This window comes from Rhodnius prolixus, unplaced genomic scaffold, assembly GCF_049639745.1.
Source record: "Rhodnius prolixus isolate KJV_2025 unplaced genomic scaffold, Rpr scaffold_4, whole genome shotgun sequence".
Lineage (NCBI taxonomy): Eukaryota > Metazoa > Arthropoda > Insecta > Hemiptera > Reduviidae > Rhodnius > Rhodnius prolixus.
Genome location: NW_027411614.1, coordinates 49,625,361 through 49,644,491, shown reverse-complemented (window position 1 = coordinate 49,644,491; position 19,131 = coordinate 49,625,361). Strand labels below are relative to the sequence as shown.

General features: G+C 37.3%; 1 protein-coding gene and 1 long non-coding RNA gene across 6 annotated transcripts in view; both read right to left on the bottom strand.

Moving 5' to 3' along the window:
* The window catches only part of ome (dipeptidyl peptidase 4 omega), a 742,318-nt gene that overhangs the window by 173,477 nt on the left and 549,710 nt on the right, over window positions 1-19,131 (bottom strand). The gene's annotated exons all lie outside the window — the stretch shown is intronic.
* Window positions 259-14,059, bottom strand: LOC141455378 (uncharacterized). The gene is made up of 2 exons (XR_012459237.1): window positions 9,375-14,059; window positions 259-6,746 (listed from the first exon to the last, which is right to left on the bottom strand). It is a non-coding gene; the product is annotated as an uncharacterized lncRNA (long non-coding RNA).

The following is a 19,131-nucleotide window of genomic DNA, read 5'->3' as shown; positions in this document are numbered from 1 at the left end:
AAGTATGGAAATAAGAAAGCAAGTGTTTAATAGTTGTATAACTCCCTGCCTTCTATATGTTGCTCAGACTAGGTCTTTGACGAGAGAGAAAAAAAAAACAACGTCTACGTAGTACACAACGTGCTATGGAGAGGAGCATCCTAGGTGTGAAAGAGAAGGAAAAAGAGTCCGTGCAACGGTGATTAGAAGAAAGACTTTTGTCTCACAGATGTGGTAATGACAGGTAAAAAAAGTGAAATGGGCTGGTCATCTGTGCAGATTTGAAGATGAAAGGTGGATGAAGAACTTGCGTGGAATGGTGTCCTTAAAGGCAGGAAAAGAAGAAGATGGAGAAGAGGGGTGGTGCGATGAACTGAAAGGAGTAGCGGGCATTAACTTCAGTAGAAAAGCAAAGTCTAGAGAGGAGTGGGCCACAATGGGAGAGGCCTTTGCCCAGAAATGGGCCTAATTCCAAAATCCAAGCATTAAACTTATGTTTTATTTAAATTATTTTTATTAGTTATAATTAATAGTATTTGTGTATTAGTTTATTATTAATTATTTAATTAAGTTAAGTGCAAACCTTCTTTTCTTTTCCGTTATTAATCTTGTTATTTAAATTTATAACAGTGAAATTTATCATGTAATTGGTTTATTTATATTGGAATTAATAAAGGCTATTTTTATTTTATTTATTTATTTAATTATTTATCTTCCCTCCACAAACTACGCTACTTTGCTAGTCCAACCTAGCCTATTCCTCCAAATATTAAAGAAGAAAATTTCATACGATCACCGACTTCCTGTTTGTTATTAGGAGCAGGATAAACCCCAATAATGTTTCAAACTCTAATTATTTATTTTTTTTTAATAAAATAGTAATTAAATTAAAAAGAACGTTACGAGCAAAAGAAAAGTTGATTGCTTTTAATGAAATTGAAAAACAGCCAAAAGAAAAGTAGGAAATCTATAATTGTTGTATCATCGTATAAATATTTTCCGACAGAGACCCCTTTAGGGAATTTAATGCTGGGTGTGTGTTCCATTTATTTTCCTTCATTGTTGGCAGATGGAAACATCTAATCCAATAAATGGAAGTCCCTGGCATGGCCGCCTTCTCTCTCACAATAATAAGGGAATTTCCTTCTTCTTTTACCTAGTCCTGGGTAGATTGGTGGCAAAACACCAAGGAGACACAGTGGGGACCAGCACAGTTAGTCGTTTTACTAGTTCAGGGAGTAGCCTACACTTTTCTTTACTTTACTCAACTCCGTTCGCTACTCGGGCTAGCCAAGCCCACCCCAACAACAACAATATAAATTCCCCCCTTCCAAGATGGCTGTTAATAATTCCGCACAGACTCCTCAATTCTTTATGAGCTGTATTTCTTCCTTCAAATTCCCGGTAGCAGCATCCTACTTATTGTCTTTCATCTTGGCCACAAGACTGTCCTACAACAACCCTAATAACTCCCTGGGAAACTTCAACTGCCCCTTCTTCGGGAGAAGAACAAATCTAGATATCCACTGGGTTATCCTTTACATCTACTTTCATAGAACATAAAAGGTGTACATGTTGTAAAGGGAATGTTGGATTTACAACCTCTGTGCCCAAGATTGCATTTTGTTTCAACTAGAAACCCTCTCTGGCTAAGTTGATTGATAAATAGTTAATAAAATCTAACGTAAGAACCCAGAAAATGGAAATGCTGTCTGACTTGAACAGAACAAAGCCATTGAATAATTCGTTTCAGCCATCAACAGAAGAAAGCCAATGAATAGCTCGTTTCAGCCATTACAAGAACAAAGCCATTGAATAATTCGTTTCAGTCAAAGCCATTGAATAACTCGTTTCAGCCATCACATGAACAAAGCCATTGAATAACTCGTTTCAGTCATCAACAGAAAAAAAAACATTGAATAACTCGTTTCAGCCATCAACAGAACAAAACCATTGAATACTCGTTTCAGCCATCAACAGAACAAAACCATTGAATAACTCGTTTCAGCCATCACAATAACAATGTCATTGAATAACTCGTTCCAGCCATCAACAGAACAAAGCCATTGAATAATATCGTTTCAGCCATCAAACGAAATCTGTTTTGAAACACTGCTACGACTTTCCCTTAATCTATTTTTCATATTTTCCCGTGCTGAATTTCCTCAGCAAACTCGAAATTTTAGCACCCTACTCTATCTGAAGTCTAATAAAAAACAAGCTGGTTTTCTAACTAGTGAATGTGAAAATGGATTTTCTTAGGGGTTGCGTTAGCTTAAAGTAACTGGCGAACCACTTCAGAATTTAAACTAAGGTTAAACTGCAGACATAGCCGAATGAGAGGTGCAAAAGCAATCGAAAGTTTAAAGTTCGAATAATCTCGTGAACTTTGTGCCTGAATGCTTGAAGCTTCCAATCATTAACTACTTTCTCACTTTTTGAAAGATTTTGAACTTTTATATGTATCTATATATACATACAGGAAATCTCCAAAATATGCTTCCTTCGCCTCCATATTTCATCACTTTCTTAGAAAATCAGTTTTCTAATATAATATGATACTTTAGAGAAAAGCCTTTTTTATCTTGCGTCGCAATATTTGTGTAAAGCACGTACCAAAAGCTCGCCTATGTACGTATTCACAAACACATACATACCAGCGCGCACTTGGGGGCACGTACCCTCTTAGAGATCTATCTAAATCATCCAAGAAGTGTGGAAACTTATTGCCGACACAGATTTTTGAAGATGGGGGAGTTGACTTTCTCATAGGCAGACAGACACAAATACACAGAACAGTGCCTCCGTAATTGCTTGACTTTTGACAAGAGAGAGAAGATATTTCCAGGAGATAGTCTGGAGAGTCTGGAGAACAGAAGAGATGTGGAGGACCAGAGTAAAAGAAGAGAGAGATAGATAGAAAGAGAACAGAGAAGTGAAGAGAAATGATGGCCATCTGTCAGAGACATCATCGTGCTCATCAATTCTGCCCACACCATCGCACACACACTGCAGCACCACTCCTGAATCTACCTGGAGGAATAAGTTACCCGTTTCACGCGCATCACCACTCACGGCAGGGGGAAACGTGCTTCGTGCCTCACATAAAGTGAAGCCAGCTGAATCACACTCGATTTATTATCAAGTTGTGATGTTTTACTTACTTTCACTCACTAACTGGAACCCTTGTAATCGGCCCAAAACTTTTGAAATTACTTCTGGATATATAGGCTTTAAGATCTTCTAAGTTGGAAAAAGAGAGCTTCCAACAAAATGATATCTGTGTGGGAACTAAGTAACTCGAAGCCAAAAAGTGAGCTCAAACTCGGTGTTTCACCTCCTTGGACCAAGTATCAAGGCTGTACTACACGCTCGCTATCTATTGTACATGTTTACCGATAAAACTAACAGCAACATAGTCCCTCCTCTTACAGCATCCTAAGATAATCGAAACTTAGTAAAAGCTATGACTGTAAAGAGCCACTTCAGGAGCAGAGATTTATTTCAAACTGGAAATTTTCCCGAATACTCTATTTTCCACTCCAATCACAAACTGGGGGTCATCAAAGTGGAAAACAGTTTATCACACTTGATGAGGCACCTTTCATTTAAAGTTCAGTCTAGTTTCCGCAAATTACCAGCAGCCAAAAATTAGCCTTCCCATGGTATTAGTTTTCTGTTGAGGTTAGAAAAAAAGGTTATAAAAGAAGTGTAGTTAGCTAAATATCTAGTTGGAACAAGTTTCCAACGATCTTACTAGATACAGAACTAAAATGTACATAAAATTCTCAAATACACACCTATTTACTATTTACTATTTACTATGGAAGGCTATATAAAAATCTAAGGGAACTGAACATTTATGGTCTCAGTTTAAGATACTCGGCTCCATTAATTCTATGGTCAACTTTAAGAGTAGAAAACTCTTTAGCTGTACCAAACTCTGATTATGATCATTTGCACGATCTCCTTTTACCACCAAACTGATAGATGGCCCTAACATAGATTTTTAAATAAAACCTCTTTGGAGTAACTGTCTAGAGTATTACCGAAAACCCAAACGTAAGTGAGCACTTTCGTTGTACTTATCAGTATATCAATATATCAGGACATCTCCAGCGGATTCGGTATGCTGGTTAGAGTACTTAACATTAACCACATTTCAGAACCGTACAATATACTAAAGGCGCCACGGTAGCCGAGCGGTTAGAGGCGAGACCTGTAAAGCTAATGTCTATTGTGGTATTGGGTTCGATTCCCGGTCTTAGGCCTTGGATTTTATTTAATGGTTAATAAAAGAAATTTACAGTAAAGAATGTTTGCTGGTCGGTTATAGACTAGACCCGCAAAGCTAAAATGTATTGCGGTACTAGTCTAGCCCTTGGATTTTATTTAATGGTTAATATGAGAAATTTATAGTAAAGTATGTTTGTTAGGCGGTTATAGGCTAGACCCGCAAAGCTAAGGTGTATTGCGGTACTAGTCTAGGCCTTGGATTTTATTTAATGGTTTAATTTGAGAAATTTACAGTAAAGTATGTTTGCTAGTCGCCTCCGTCCACCACACCTAAATGGTAGTTGGACGTTAAGCCCAGCCTCAAAAAATAGGCGATTACTTTACTATTTTTTTACCAAAAGCAGAGAAAGACCAGTTTTTTTTTTTCAAAAACCATTTATTCAGAGATCCTATTATGACCTCAATACTTTCATTAAATAGCTTTGTGAATTACAAAAAACGGAAATTCTGAATTCTCCACTGCCACTTACTTTGTTACACTAGATAAATAGTTACAACTGTAAACAATAGTTAAAAACTATTGTTGTGAACGAACTATTATTATATGGAATGATTTGTACCGTACTTTAAAAAAATATCTCAAATTAGTTCAGGTAAAGTAATTTTGATAGTTTATAAACTATGTATTTACCAACTAAATAATAGTAAAATGATGGTCAAAAGAGCACTATGGTAACCGGAAAGATAACTATTGTTGCAGTTAGGAGATCTGTTCAAAACGTTCACGGACAATGAAAGCTCACGAATAACTTTCCGTTAGACGTTTGTTGTTATCTAATTCCGTAATTTCGTAATTTCTAGTATCGAAACAACACTGTTTTATTTCCCCTTACTGACTGTAAACAGGAACTACTGCTTTGGAGTCAATTTTTCTTAATTAAGCTTTAGAAATATCAGTTTCCGGTTCAGGTGAACTTTTTTTTTTAAGCGCATGCTCAGTCAGTGTGTTAATGGGAATATCTACAAAGAACTTGTCATTTCATTTTTGTACAGTTGTCGCTTCGAATACTGAGCTTTTTGGGGGAAAGTTGCCAACCAAAAGTGCCACTCTATTGCAGCTGTTAACCAGTTTTGCGAGCTTTGAACAAAAATGGCTCTATTATTTTTTTTTTTTTTTTTTGAAAGTTCGACCAATTGTATTTGAAAGGTTATGTTAGGAAAATCTGTGAAGGGGTCCTCAGGGAAGTTTCCCTCTTCACAAACTTAGTCATCCTCCGCTAGCGTACGATATCACGCAGTATAGAAGTTATTTCCGGTTTTCAGACCACACACTCGAACACCCCCAGTACGTAGACAAGAAAGTACGCTGCTGCGTCTACATCTTGTAGCAACTAAAGTAGGTTATGTGTGTGTGTGCGCCAAAGATAGACACAGAATGCCTGTTATACACATATATATTGATGTCTGGAGCTTTGAAGACTTTATATTATATCCGGGGCGGCCTTACCTCACACATGTTCAGACTCGCGCAGCCAGCTTGCGGAGGAAAATACTGGCGTGTATATACATATATCACATGCAAAGAAAGCTGGCTTGCTAATGTAAGAATTTCTTAACAGGTATGATTTGGTGAGTATTGGGGTGCTTGGATGACGCCATAGCAGCAGTTTTTGGCAGCAGCTTTAGTTCAGCTCCTGTTGAGAAAAAGCTGGTCTTTATTTCCTGGCATTATCTTTGCATGCGATCTTATCAAACATCTTGCCAGCTTCTCCCTCTCTTCGACAGCAAACAAATATATCCTCTGCTTTTATCTTCTTTTCGATTCCCTGTAGCCATCTTTTTTTTTATACAAAAAAGGCATAGATCAAACTCTGTAATACTTAATAATGTCTTGCTTACAACTTCCAGGGGCATGAAGAACTCTGTTCCTTTATCTTTTTATTCCATCTTCTACAAAAGAAAATACTCAATCAAAGAAAACGCCAAATATGTTTATCTCTTCTTCACAACGAAAGGATTACTAGCTCAGCTACGCTGGAAAAATATTCCAGTATCTACTTTATTGAGGACACTCACACGATTGTTAACCTCCACAATCGGCTTCATATTCTTCTTCTGCATTTTCTACAAAACTCTGAATATTTTAGACGTATTTACTTCCCTTTCTGACATACACACACTCAGGTGCCGTTAACTTGAGAACAGTTCTTCCAAATGGCCGTTCTTAGAAATAACTGCCCAATAAAATTAAAGTCCCTGAATAGTTATTGGTCATCAATAACCAATCAATCATCCAAAATTTCTCTCTTCTTTTTTTTTTTACTTTAGTAGCAGGATAAGACACAAAACTATTATGTAAGAAACAAGTTTTATTTTTAGGAACTTTAAGACTTTTTTTTTTTATTATTATTATTTTATTGAGAAATCATATATATACATAGCCAAAGTAGATTTAAAAAATAAATAAAGCAATGGCAAAGCCGTCTGCTTGAAAGACTTTTAACTGCATTATTTGATAATTCATCAAACACCTGTTGGAGGAAAAAAAAACTGTTAAATATAATTTAAATTATAGTTTTCATATAAATAATTAGGGATAAATAATTGTCCAATCAAAGTGAATATTGAAGGTGTGGTATCTAGGCGTGGAGATAAGACCAATCAAAAAGTAGGAACAGAAACATGGCTACGCCCATATCATGGAGAACACGCCCCTTCCAATAAAAATGTTTTTTTTTTGATAGGTTACATGTAATAAATTGTATCTCTTTCAACATTTTTCATTTTTTTGATATATTATAGTATATCAAAAAAATAGCAGAAAATAATAAGTTAAAAAGCCAAAAATCACTGTTGTTACGAATTTCGCAAGTCTGTCCATTCGGACGTTATCGCCAGCAAGGATATCCCACAAAGGAAGAAATTCTACGTAACCTATTTAGTGACGTTGGTATTAATAATTCGTCGAATTTTCATCCATTATCATAGGTAGATTAAACAGATTAGCGTAGAGATTTTGACTTCATTTGCTCTCTCACAATGTCAGGGTACGATAAATATGAGTGCTACGACCACATTTTTTAATTGGTAAATAATCTTTGGATAAAAAGGAAGTTATTACATAACCAGAAGTAACATTCCCCTGAATGGATACCCTCTCCTTCCGGAAGATGTAGTTAAATTTTCCTGTAACGCACGAGTTCCTGGCTTTTTTTTTTTATTAGCCCAAAACCCTACCGCCTCATCCAAGAACAATCACCACTTACTAATACCAATAAAAGCGGAATCAAATAAGCTAATGAATGTCAATATCTTGTGAATTAAAATTAAATCAAACGAATTTACTGTTTACCTTTATAATAATATAAAGAGTCAGTAACTACTTTAATTTAACTTGTTATCAAAGTTTGCTAATTCCGACAGATCTCGTATCAACAGATTTATCGTTTTGATTGGCTGTAAATTACCAAAGTAATTTCTTTACTTCAGTAAACTTGACTAAAATCTGAAGCCAATTTGCTTCTTCAAAAGTTTTCTCACAGTCTAGTAGCGCTAATTTTCATTCCTATATTTTTGATGTTAACTTTTCTAAACTAAAAAACCAACAGTTCGTGAGTTAGTTGATTAGAATTTACATTTTCTTCATCTGTACATATACAGTATATATTTTAACCTAAAGCACAACCGTTTAGAAAAGCTTGAGAATTTACTTTAATTATATTAAACAGTTGAAACATAAAGTAGTTGAACTTTGACCTGTCAAAACATGACATTTAAAAGTCAATTCCTAAGAAATTATGCAGAATCACGTACAAAGAAATTAAAATTAATTAACGTTAAATATAGATTAACACGTTGAATTTAAGCATCAATCTGAAAATAATTTTTTCTTCAGATATGAAAATCTAGAAAAATATCGACCCTTATCGCGCCCAATTGGACGCGTTTGGCAAAATAATTTTTAAGTACGGACTAATTAGTAGGAAGTACCGTAGGCACTTCTTATCACTGGGGAAAATGTTTCAACAGTGACGTAAGACTTCGCTAAGTTCCTCTCAAAAGAAATTGGCCATCCAATTTTGTACCATCTTGAACAGATCAAGTGGGGAGCCAGGTAAAGCCAGAATTTTTAAAAAAAAATTCATTGGCTGAAAAAAACAAGAAGTAAAGCGACGGAGTCAAATTTGCGATATTGACTTTTCACAGGAAGTGACACATTTTGAGGACCACCAAGATCAAGTAACGTCAACGCCACTGCTGCCAACAATGAGGACTGAAGTAATGAAATGTGGAGGGAGAGCCAATTCCAAAGTAGTTTTTCATTTTTATTGATAATTAAAAGATTGGCAACAAAACAAATTGTACTCAGCAATAGATGGTCCAGCAAAGACTCAGTTCAAAGGATATCCGTATATATATAATGATGATAACGCTTATACATCTAATCGAATAGAATAGAATTTGCCTTAATACAGAGAGGGAAGCTTTAAAGAAAGTTCTGCTATCCACGGATGAGCTTTGAGCTTTGTTCAAAACCAGTTAATACGGATTGCATTATTATAATCTCCAGTTATATCGCGTTACATAAAGGACACAATGTCACCCCCAGCGGATTAGTACAAACGTCCATAAATTACATTTGGAATTTACAGGTAGCATTACAGAATCACATAAAATGGATCTTAATCCGGATTTGTATTGTTTGGCTATTTTACTTACAATAGAAAAGTATGGAGAAGGTTATGGGCTAGATTATAAATGCATTATTTTTGACATTAAAGACAATTTTTAATCAAATCGGTTAATCGAAAATTGTCACTAATGATACAGTTTTTCCCCGAAGGACCCCGTTTCCGTCCTGAGATGTCTACTATCTTTTGGAAAACATGCGCCTCCAATGAGTGATCTCTAACGACTTTGTGGCGAAGCTCCATGGTCAGAACGAGAGATGCTTCAGCTGGTCTTATTTATAGCCCAGCATCAACGCTTCTGCAGCTCACATCAGGGGGTTCAGTCGGGGTTCATGACCCGAAGTAGCTGGAAGGTCCTTGCCTCGAGCCTCAAACTGGCCTCATGCACAGTTATATGGACAAGATAGGCTCAGAAAACGTTAGAATGTCCCAATGGGAGGCCAGCGTGTATGTGGCCTATATACATACCTTTCTTTACAAAGTACTTAATCACTGCTCGAATCTCAGTTTTTTTCCCATTGTCACAAATCACTACGCGGGAACAACAACGAAGAGTCGTCACTACCACTCTCCTGCAGCAAGAGGACTGACGCGCCACGTGTTCACTCACAAAGGATGTGTGATTATTGCGCGGGAACCTCGTTGCTCTAGCACAGACATCTAGCGGTGATTCCGAGAACTTTTTAAACCACCCTCGTATGTCAGAGTAATTATCTCTTTATCTTTATTGGCAGCGTTAAAATCGTTGGTTTGTCCAATACGAGGGTACCAGAGTAGATATTTCGCAAAAATGACTGGTGGGAAAAGTAAGAAGTTTAGAAAAAGCACGGCTCCAGGAAAACTTTTCAGAGAATCTGCTCTATACAGAGATACATCCTTACAAGTCGCTAGTACATCACGAAGGAGCGTTACCTCCTTCTCCTTCAAAAGTGTCCTTACAAATTTCCCTACAAAAATTTCCCTACCACAAGTCAAGTGATTTTGAGTCAGTACTTAAACGAAATATAAAGTTTAAACGACCAAAAATTTGAGCTACAGAGTTCACGTAAAGACCAGTTTGTCTGTACCACTTAATACTTGGGCTAAAGGAGTCTGACCTCAAAACACCTGTACTTCCCAATGAAAACTCATAGAAAAACCAGTGAAATTCTTCCTCTCACTGGGGAGGGGGAGGAAAAGCGTGAAAATCGCAATAAGTAAAACACGCGCAAAGAGCAATAATCTCACCAGAATCTACAAAACTTTGAACAGGAAAAGTGAAGTGATCTTCGAGAATGAGAAATTATGGAGGGCCATAAACTGCAAAGTGATCTTGGCCACAGTTTTTCGCTCAGACCATCTTCCACTTCCGCCCACTTTACAGTGACTTCCTCCTATTTTCCATTATTCATACAAGTCAATAACTTCCATATTTCTGGCCTCGTTCTTCACCGTAGAACTCAATGCATCTCTGGCGGACGCTTAAATATTTAAAAACAACCATTTTTCTAAGAAAAACTTTCCCTTGTTTAGTAATTCATTCAGATGGTGGTCTTCCCGTGGACGTCCTGAAGGTTTCCCATTTATTCACTTAAATGATGATATTGATCTTGTTTTCCATTCTTTTCCCCGGGCATCCCTTTTAGTAGGGTTTGTTGATTTTACTAAGTAAACCAATACCAATTTTGGGTATTTACTTATTTCCTTGACACATGGAATTTGTAGTAAACGAACAGCTGAACATGATGAGATTTCATTTCCTGTGACAAAGTTACGAACGAAAGTGATTGACCCTTTTCCTTTGATAGACAGACAACTCAAAAAAAAGGTTTTGGGTACAGTCTTACTTCCGGCATGTTGATATTCTTTATACTCAGACTTCCTGTATATATTATACAGGGTAGAACCATCAACACACATACTCAAGTAGTTCCGTTCCAAGAAAAGTAATACGTAGATAATACATACTACTCGTTTGTGTACGCATTTTGTGTATAAAATTTTAATTGAGGTAAGACGCTTATAACTCTAAATACTTCTTAGAGAACGATTCTACATTTATCATTAAATAATACAGTTTCTATAACTCAACCAACCCGCATAGCCACGCCCTGAAGAGGACAATATATTTGTATGAAACGTTGGCAAGAAGACGAGTTTTTTTTTTTTTTTTTATTTGACCCCGATTCCTCGCCAATCTTGAATCTTAAGTATTAAATAATAATTTACATACATTTTTTGGGGGATGTACGTTAATTGGTGCACAATCACGTAATCTTTGCGACAATGAATTTTCAATGGGAAACATGTTTTGTGAGGTCACAGTTTTGATGACGTATGATTATGAACTTAGAATGGAGAAGATCCTCAAATCAAGTCCAGCAGCGCACTGGGAAAAAAGTACGAGCACTCTGATTCGGCAGTTGGACGTTAACCCTCGTCTGGCTAAAATAGGGGTTACTTAACATTTTCTTTAAGTTAATGTTTACAGATCTTCGAATTACAAAAAAAAAAAAAAGGATTCTTAGCGTATTAGTGCTTTGTCAACGTGAAATATCTCAAAAACTTGAAATCTTAGATGATTAAATCAAACTTAGCAACAAACAAACTTCCATTACCGGTACTATCTTTTCTATGAACTGTGTGACGTCATATAGGCACCTTTGGAAACTTAAAGCTTGTCCTGTGTTGTAGTGCAGGAGAAGGAAGCATTACTACGAACTTGCGAGGAGGGGTCTTAGGTTTTAAAATACCCATAAAAGCAAAAAAGCAATTCGCCTCTAGCAAAAATTTAAACTTGTTCAAAAAACAAAAAATTTAGTTGATACCCATACAGTTCTCGTCTTATTTCTCTTCTACTCTTCTAAATAACCAACCCAGCAAATTTTGTTTAACTTAGAAAAATGCTAGTATTATAAAACAAGACATACGTGTTATTAACTAAAAATAAAAATAAAAATTCTTCAAGAAACATTAAGAAGATTAATGGAGGTCTTTTAAAAGATAAAAACAGAATAAAAATAAAAAGAAGAAAAAAAAGATTTAGATAAATAAGAAGAAGCTGGAACATTCTTTTTGTGTAAGATCACGTTTTCGATTTAAATCAAGGTCTTACCAACTAAGAAATTATACTTACAATAGATTCGTTTACTTTCTAAAAAAAAAATGGCCGGCAAGTAGATGTCTTAATAAGTCTAATTTGAATAAATTGAAAATATAATTGGGGAAATTAGATCGATTCTTTGTAGGCTGCAAAAAAAAAAAGGATTTGGGCTTATTTGGGCGGGCAGTCGAAGGAAGCTATAAGGAGGATGTTGGTTCATTAAACTTAACGATACTTCGTATTCATAACTTAAGTGTACAGCTTAATTTTCAGAATGTATTCTGATATTACAGACTGTATTCTGCCCAGCAAAAAAACACGAAAACCTAACGCGCCAAAGAGCACCAGTTTACTGTACTCAGTCATTTAGAAGCAGAAAGGTATTTCAAAGAAGAACCAATAAGTTGATCTTTTAACTGATGAGGCTGAGACATTAACTACATTCAGAGGTCAGTGGTTTCTTTTTTTTCTCGATAATACTGGAACTGGAAATCGACTACTGCAGCGGAGATGTTGCAGAAAGGGTAGATCTTTCAAGAATAAAGCCAGCTACTAGAAAAGAAAATGTGATTTTACAGTGAATTAAAAAAATGAAATGGGCCAAATTAAGTGGCTAATTAAGTAGAAAATTGAAAGAATCCGATTGGACGAGGAAATAAAAATAGGCATTTGTATTAGTGCGCTTCAGATTTGTGAGGCAAACTTGAGTCAGAGGAGAGGATACTATTAATTTGTCTTACTTCGTATAAAAATGTTCACCTACCTTAGGATAGGCATTCGACTTAGTCTAGGTTAATGATTCGAGCCACAAACTCACCTGAAACAATAGAAAATACAAAACCTATTTATTATTCAGTAAATATTAGATTATATACATACATATAAATATATTGTAAATATAGTGTAATTGAGCTCTAGCAGAGACTCTAGCGACAATCTTAATCCTGCTAACCAAACCCCTGGAATCGCAAGAGCTGGGAATAATTACTGTATCGTAATGTTGCTTGAACTACTTGCAGTTCTTTAATTGAGGTATTTGCTATACTGCCAGAAAATCGGAAGTAAGCTAGAATCTGTCCTTTCATTGACTATTCCTTAAGAGATGATGCTGAAAGAATAAACTGAAAGTCCTGGAGTTTGTGGAAGTGAAAGCTGATGCTGAAAGAAAAAACTGAAAGAATATAGTGAAAGTCCTGGAGTTGAGGAAGCAAGAGCTGATGCTGAAAGAATAAAGTGAAAGTCCTGGAGCTGTGTAAGTGAAAGCTGATGCTGAAAGAATAAAGTGAAAGTCTTGGAGTTGTGTAAGTGAAAGCTGTTGCTGAAAGAATAAACAGAAAGAATAAACTGAAAGTCCTGGAGTTTGTGGAAGCAAAAGCTGATGCTGAAAGAATAAAGTGAAAGTCCGGGAGTTCTGAAAGTGAAAGCTGATGCTGAAAGAATAAAGTGAAAGTCCTGGAGCTGTGTAAGTGAAAGCTGATGCTGAAAGAATAAAGTGAAAGTCCTGGAGTTGAGTAAGTGAAAGCTGTTGCTGAAAGAAAAACTGAAAGAATAAACTGAAAGTCCTGGAGTTTGTGGAAGTGAAAGCTGATGCTTAATCTGAAGGAATAAAAGGAGGCTAGAGCTACCTCTAACGTTCTACTTTAAGTAAGCTGTACGAGATTACCAATTTGCGATATTATAAAATATTCCATAAGGATTAAATGTTTCTAGCATTAAGAATTGAAGAAAAGATTTGTTCGGGAGTGATTTTTTTTTTATATTTTATTCATTTTTAAGCATTTAAGCAAATAAAGACCAAACAGATTGAAAAGATGGTTCTGGAAATGTAAACTGCAGCTGACAATGAGTAAAACTTCCTAGTTTGAAGAAAGCCCTAAGAATGGTAATGAGAGAGAGAGAGAGGAGAGAGAGAGAGAGAGAGAGGAGAGAGAGAGAGGAGAGAGAGAGAGAGAAAGAGAGAGAGAGGAGAGAGAGAGAGGAGAGAGAGAGAGGAGAGAGAGAGAGGAGAGAGAGAGAGGAGAGAGAGAGGAGAGAGAGAGAGAGAAAGAGAGAGAGAGAGGAGAGAGAGAGAGGAGAGAGAGAGAGAGAGGAGAGAGAGAGGAGAGAGAGAGAGAGGAGAGAGAGAGAGAGAGAGAGAGAGGAGAGAGAGAGAGAGAGGAGAGAGAGAGAGAGAGGAGAGAGAGAGAGAGAGGAGAGAGAGAGAGGAGAGAGAGAGAGAGGAGAGAGAGAGGAGAGAGAGAGGAGAGAGAGAGAGAGATTGAGAGGAGAGAGAGAGAGAGGAGAGAGAGAGTCATGTGAATGTATACTTAGATTTTCCAGTAGGATTACGAACTTATTCTAAGCTCCACACTTTCCAACACTAACTCAACTTTTAACTTGAGTCTCAAATAAAAGCACGCTACATTGAGAGAAGCAATACAAGCGCATGTTTACTCACTTCTTGAATGGAGGAAAATTCTCTCCGGTAGCGGGCGAGAACTTGAAGAAGCATGTAAGGAAGCATTTAGCACAGAAATAACACCACCACTTCCGACCGAAACATATTTCTATAGAACTTTTGCTGGCACTTGAAAACAGCTTCCTCATTTTCAGGACGCTATATAGCGGAAATGCCGGAATTACAAAGTAGTAAATGTTTTTGTGATGCTCATTGTGTAAATAAGAAAGTAAATTTCTAATCAATAAACTGCTCCTTAACTTCGCTTGCAACGTAGAATGAATAGTATTCTGTAAGGGTGGCAAAGAAAACTCAAAGGAAGTTCAACAAAGAATTTATTAACATTACTTGTCAGAGAAATAGCGACCTCCACACAAGTACGGCTGGCTACCTAGGACTGTATTTAGACAGTCGACTTACATGGAACCCACACACTGGACTGAAAAGACAAGAACTCAATAGACGATACGGACTCAACTACAAAGACTGCTAGGGCGGAGATCAGCCTTGAAAGTACAGAAAAAACAGACTCTATACAAGACACTACTAAGACCCATCTGGACCTACGAAGCTGAGCTGTGGGGCTCTGCGAAACCTTCCAGCATCCAAAAAATCCACAATCTAAAGTCCTTTGGCATATTGACAAACGCTCCTTATTATGTATCCAATTTCAGCCCTCCATGCAGACCACAATTTCCTCTTTTGTCAATGACCTAATCCATTCTCGGCTTCCTTAATTTACATAATAGCCTAAACCATACATCCTAATCCCCACAGCACAAATCTTATCCACAACAACCCATCCATCCCGACAGTCCTCCAGGACGCCTGAAAAGACGTTGTCTCCGCGACCTTTTACCAATTCCTAAACTTCCTTACAACCTCAGCATTGGCTGGGGCCCCTCTCAGCATTCCCTTCCCGATTGTGGCGCTGGATCTTCCAGGATTCAGCCTACAATCTGTGCCTGACTCAATTAAGAACACATTTACTTGATGTAATATGTATATGTACAGGTTGTAAATAAATTTTTTTTTTTTTTTTTTTTTTTTTTTTTTTTTTTTTTTTTTTTTTTTTTTTTTTTGGCGCATCAACAGCTGAGGTCATTAGCGCCCGGAGCTTTTTCCAGTGCACTGCCGGCCTCCGGACAGTGTTCTCTCGTTACAGACAACACTGTCCATCACCGGACAGTGAGCTGTAAGAAGCTCCTAGGAAGAGAAAATCTATTTGTTAAATACTTATTTCGTGCTACTCTTGATTATCAAAATAAAGACTTCTAAGTCTGGGTGTCCGGATAATAGGGAGCAACTAGGCAGATCCATTTTGCTCTGGATGGATCCTTCGGAGTTTTCAAAAAGGGACACAAACCATTTGGCATCAAAATGTGGCTTCGTTCGACTTATAACCAGAAAGACATGGGTACCCGAAAATTCTTAGTTTGAAGATTACCAGAGTACTGAAAAAACATTTCTGCAATAATTTTCTGGTTGTGGCTAGAAAAAGGCTTCAGCATAACGTGGACTAAGAAATCTGATTTGAAACTCCTTTGTAGTATCCAATAGCTCCTTTATATCGTAACCAAAATTTTTTTTTTTTTGGGTATCGTACCCAATCATTTGGGAATGCAATAAAAATCAGCAAAGACTTCGACCTGGAAGTCATTCACTAACTAAGCGACACTGACCCTGGATAACAGCAAAAAACACGTAAAAGAATTTTTCTTTGATAATTTTATCAATGAAAAGTCTTCCATGTTTTTTTTTAGTTCAGTGATTTAAGTTGTGGCGTGCTTAAAAGACGGCTTTAAGCTTTTCTTGGTCTACCAAGGGAGGGTAGTGCTTTCTCTTTCTCCAAACTTCTTCCTTCCGCCCTTCAATCAACAGCCCCCTCCTTCCACTATAAGTTTTCCTCATCCTTCCCTCAAAATATTCCTTTGATCCCGGGCGCACTGAAGTCATCTAGCATGCAGTAAAAAATTAAAAGCTTACAAAAACTTGAATAGCTGAAAAATGAGGAAGTCGAGTGAGGTTGTGCGCCATTTTGTTGGGGGAAGGGGGATCTGTTCTATTTCCGGCAGAGAGGGTAACATTTCCTGAAGACTAAAGTAAGCTTGAAGTGAGTGAGTGAATAGTTAAGGAGGGAATAAAAGGAGTAAGGGGAGGAATAAATTTGCCACATTTCCAGAAAAGTGGGAGTATATTTTAGACACGTTCTGGATATGGAGAGAAATAGAGGAAGGATAGACGAAGACAAGAACTGGTTGATGATTTGAATATTTAACTTCTTTTTTTTTCCTTTTGGTTCATTTTGTGTGATTCTGGCAGCTTCCTTCCGGACTACCTCTAGGGTAATTCGAAATTCAGCAGTTCTGAGAAGAAGCAGAAAGAGAAAGGAGATAAATGGAAAAGACTGAGAGGAATATGCACATAGTGAAAGGTACACTATGTATGAATGGAAAGGCTGGAAGATTCAAGGACAAGACGATAGCTCAATAAAGGTGTAATTCAGTGGTTTTTTCTTCTATTTGGTTGCCTTCTTACTTTGTGTGAGCTTAACTCTTTACCCAGAAATATGGGCTTTTTGGGAATGCAAAAAAAGAGAGGATGTCTGAATAACCTCCTGCTTCTTTTGGTACCCCAATAACTCGCTAGAGCAGACAACGCGAGACAAATCCAAATGAAGTCTTGAATAAGTTAAAATAAACCATCGTAGTTTTCTTGTTAAAATATTCAAACATTTCTTTCTCCGGAGGAAATTGAGGCACATTGGAACAGCCACAGCCCGCCTGCCAAAAAGGCCAAGAGCAGGGCTCTCCAGGGTAGGCTACAGGAAGGTCGTCTTGGAAGATGAACATGGAATAAACATGTAAAAGGTAATCCCAACAAGTTAGCGGTGGAGCTAAGATCCAGGGGGTTTGAGAATGTTCCAGAATGTATAAACATTTTAAGCGGTAGAGAGAGAGAGAAAAAAGGAACTCCCCAATAGTTACTGTCGCTCAGTCAGTCTGCTAGCACATTAATAAAACAACTTACAAGTGAAAGTAAAAGTTACTTTTAAACCAATTCAACTACTTGAGTTAAGTTTGTAGTCGAATGGTGTTAATATTGAACGATATAGTTCAATCTATACACAGGCCATGCATGTTAACTTCCTTCATATCACAGCCACCTCGTAGCAGCTGGGGGCAAGGTAGAAAGAACCATCGCCGCCTCACCAAGTGTTAGGAGAAAGTTACTCTGATCCAACAGAGCGCAATCTTCATTTGAATAGTGGAACTAAGGATGGAAGAGAATCACCATCTTACCACTGTCAGGAAAACTTACAGCTGGAAGGAGAGAGAAAATTGAAAATGGGCAAACACTCTCTCAAGAATTAGGAGCGCTTAATTCTCTAACAAGACTTTACAAATAAGCAGCCAGACCAAGTGCGCATGTGTGCACAATCAACAACTTATGAATCAACCTCCACCTTGAATCGCTAGTCTTCATAAATCACCGGACCCATCCTCGTATTTCTTCCAACGCCAAGACCATAATATATTCATACATTACATACTACATAAATCTAGTTATCTCGGTGTCTTTTTAAACAGTTTCCTCATCATAGTAGTTTCTCTTTCATTCTCTCTCTCTCTCTCTCTCTCTCTCGCAAACCACATACGGGATACCTGCAAGGTGGGCCATTAATCAGGAGAATCATTCCCAGCTTCAACGGATATTTAGCAATTCAAGGACAAGTGGGCTAGACGTGGCTAGAAGAAGACCCATTCATACCTAACCTTTCCGTTTAAAACGGCCAACAGAATTATTTACGTCAGTGCTGAAGAACAATATAAGCGACAAGAAAGATAGAAGTATGCTGCAGCGGATTCAGTGGCTCCCATCGAACTGGCTACCGAACATGATCATCCCCAAAAAATGGTATCAAACTGCTAGTAAGAAGTAAATATTTATCGAAAAATGATAAGTTTGAAGAGAATATCTAAGTTAGAAACCCGAGAATTGAAGGAGAAAGCTGTGGGGGTGTCAAAAACGATTTTTTGATTAGTTTAAAAAAAGAAATTGCACGATTAGGTAGCACAAAAAAAAATTCTCAGTAGGAGCGGGTGTGGTCTAGTGGTCAAGAGAGTGGCTTTGTGAGTGGGAGATCCCCGGATCGAATCCCGTGTGCGACTACTTTTTATTTGTTGGAAAAAAATTGTTTACAGTAAAGTATGTTTGCTAGCCGCCTCCGTCCAAGACACCTAATTGGTAGTTGGACGTTAAGCCCCGCCTGAAAAAATAGGCGATTACTTTACATTACATTTTTTTTTTACATTCTCATTTTGAAACACTATCAATTAATGGATTAGAGAAAGTTACTTTTGAGCGATATTATTATCAGTCAGTGAAGGAAGACCAAATTATTGGTGCCACCAAAAGTCCTCTGGGCCACATTCATTATCCTGTGCAAAGTAACAAGCCAGTACCTACATCCGGTCCCTTGACGCAGTAAAAGTCCAAGATACCCATCGAGTAACTAAGCCTAAGTATTATCGTACGCATCAAAGGAGAGTTTGAAAGTCTTAAGTTTGAAGGTCTGTTCAGAGCCAAAGTAATTTTATAATAAGATGAATGAGAATGTGCACCCCCCTACCTTCTGACTACAGACTCTGGGAGTGACAGAATCATCCAGTGGGAGCCCATTACCATAAGAGGGTGAGTCTCTA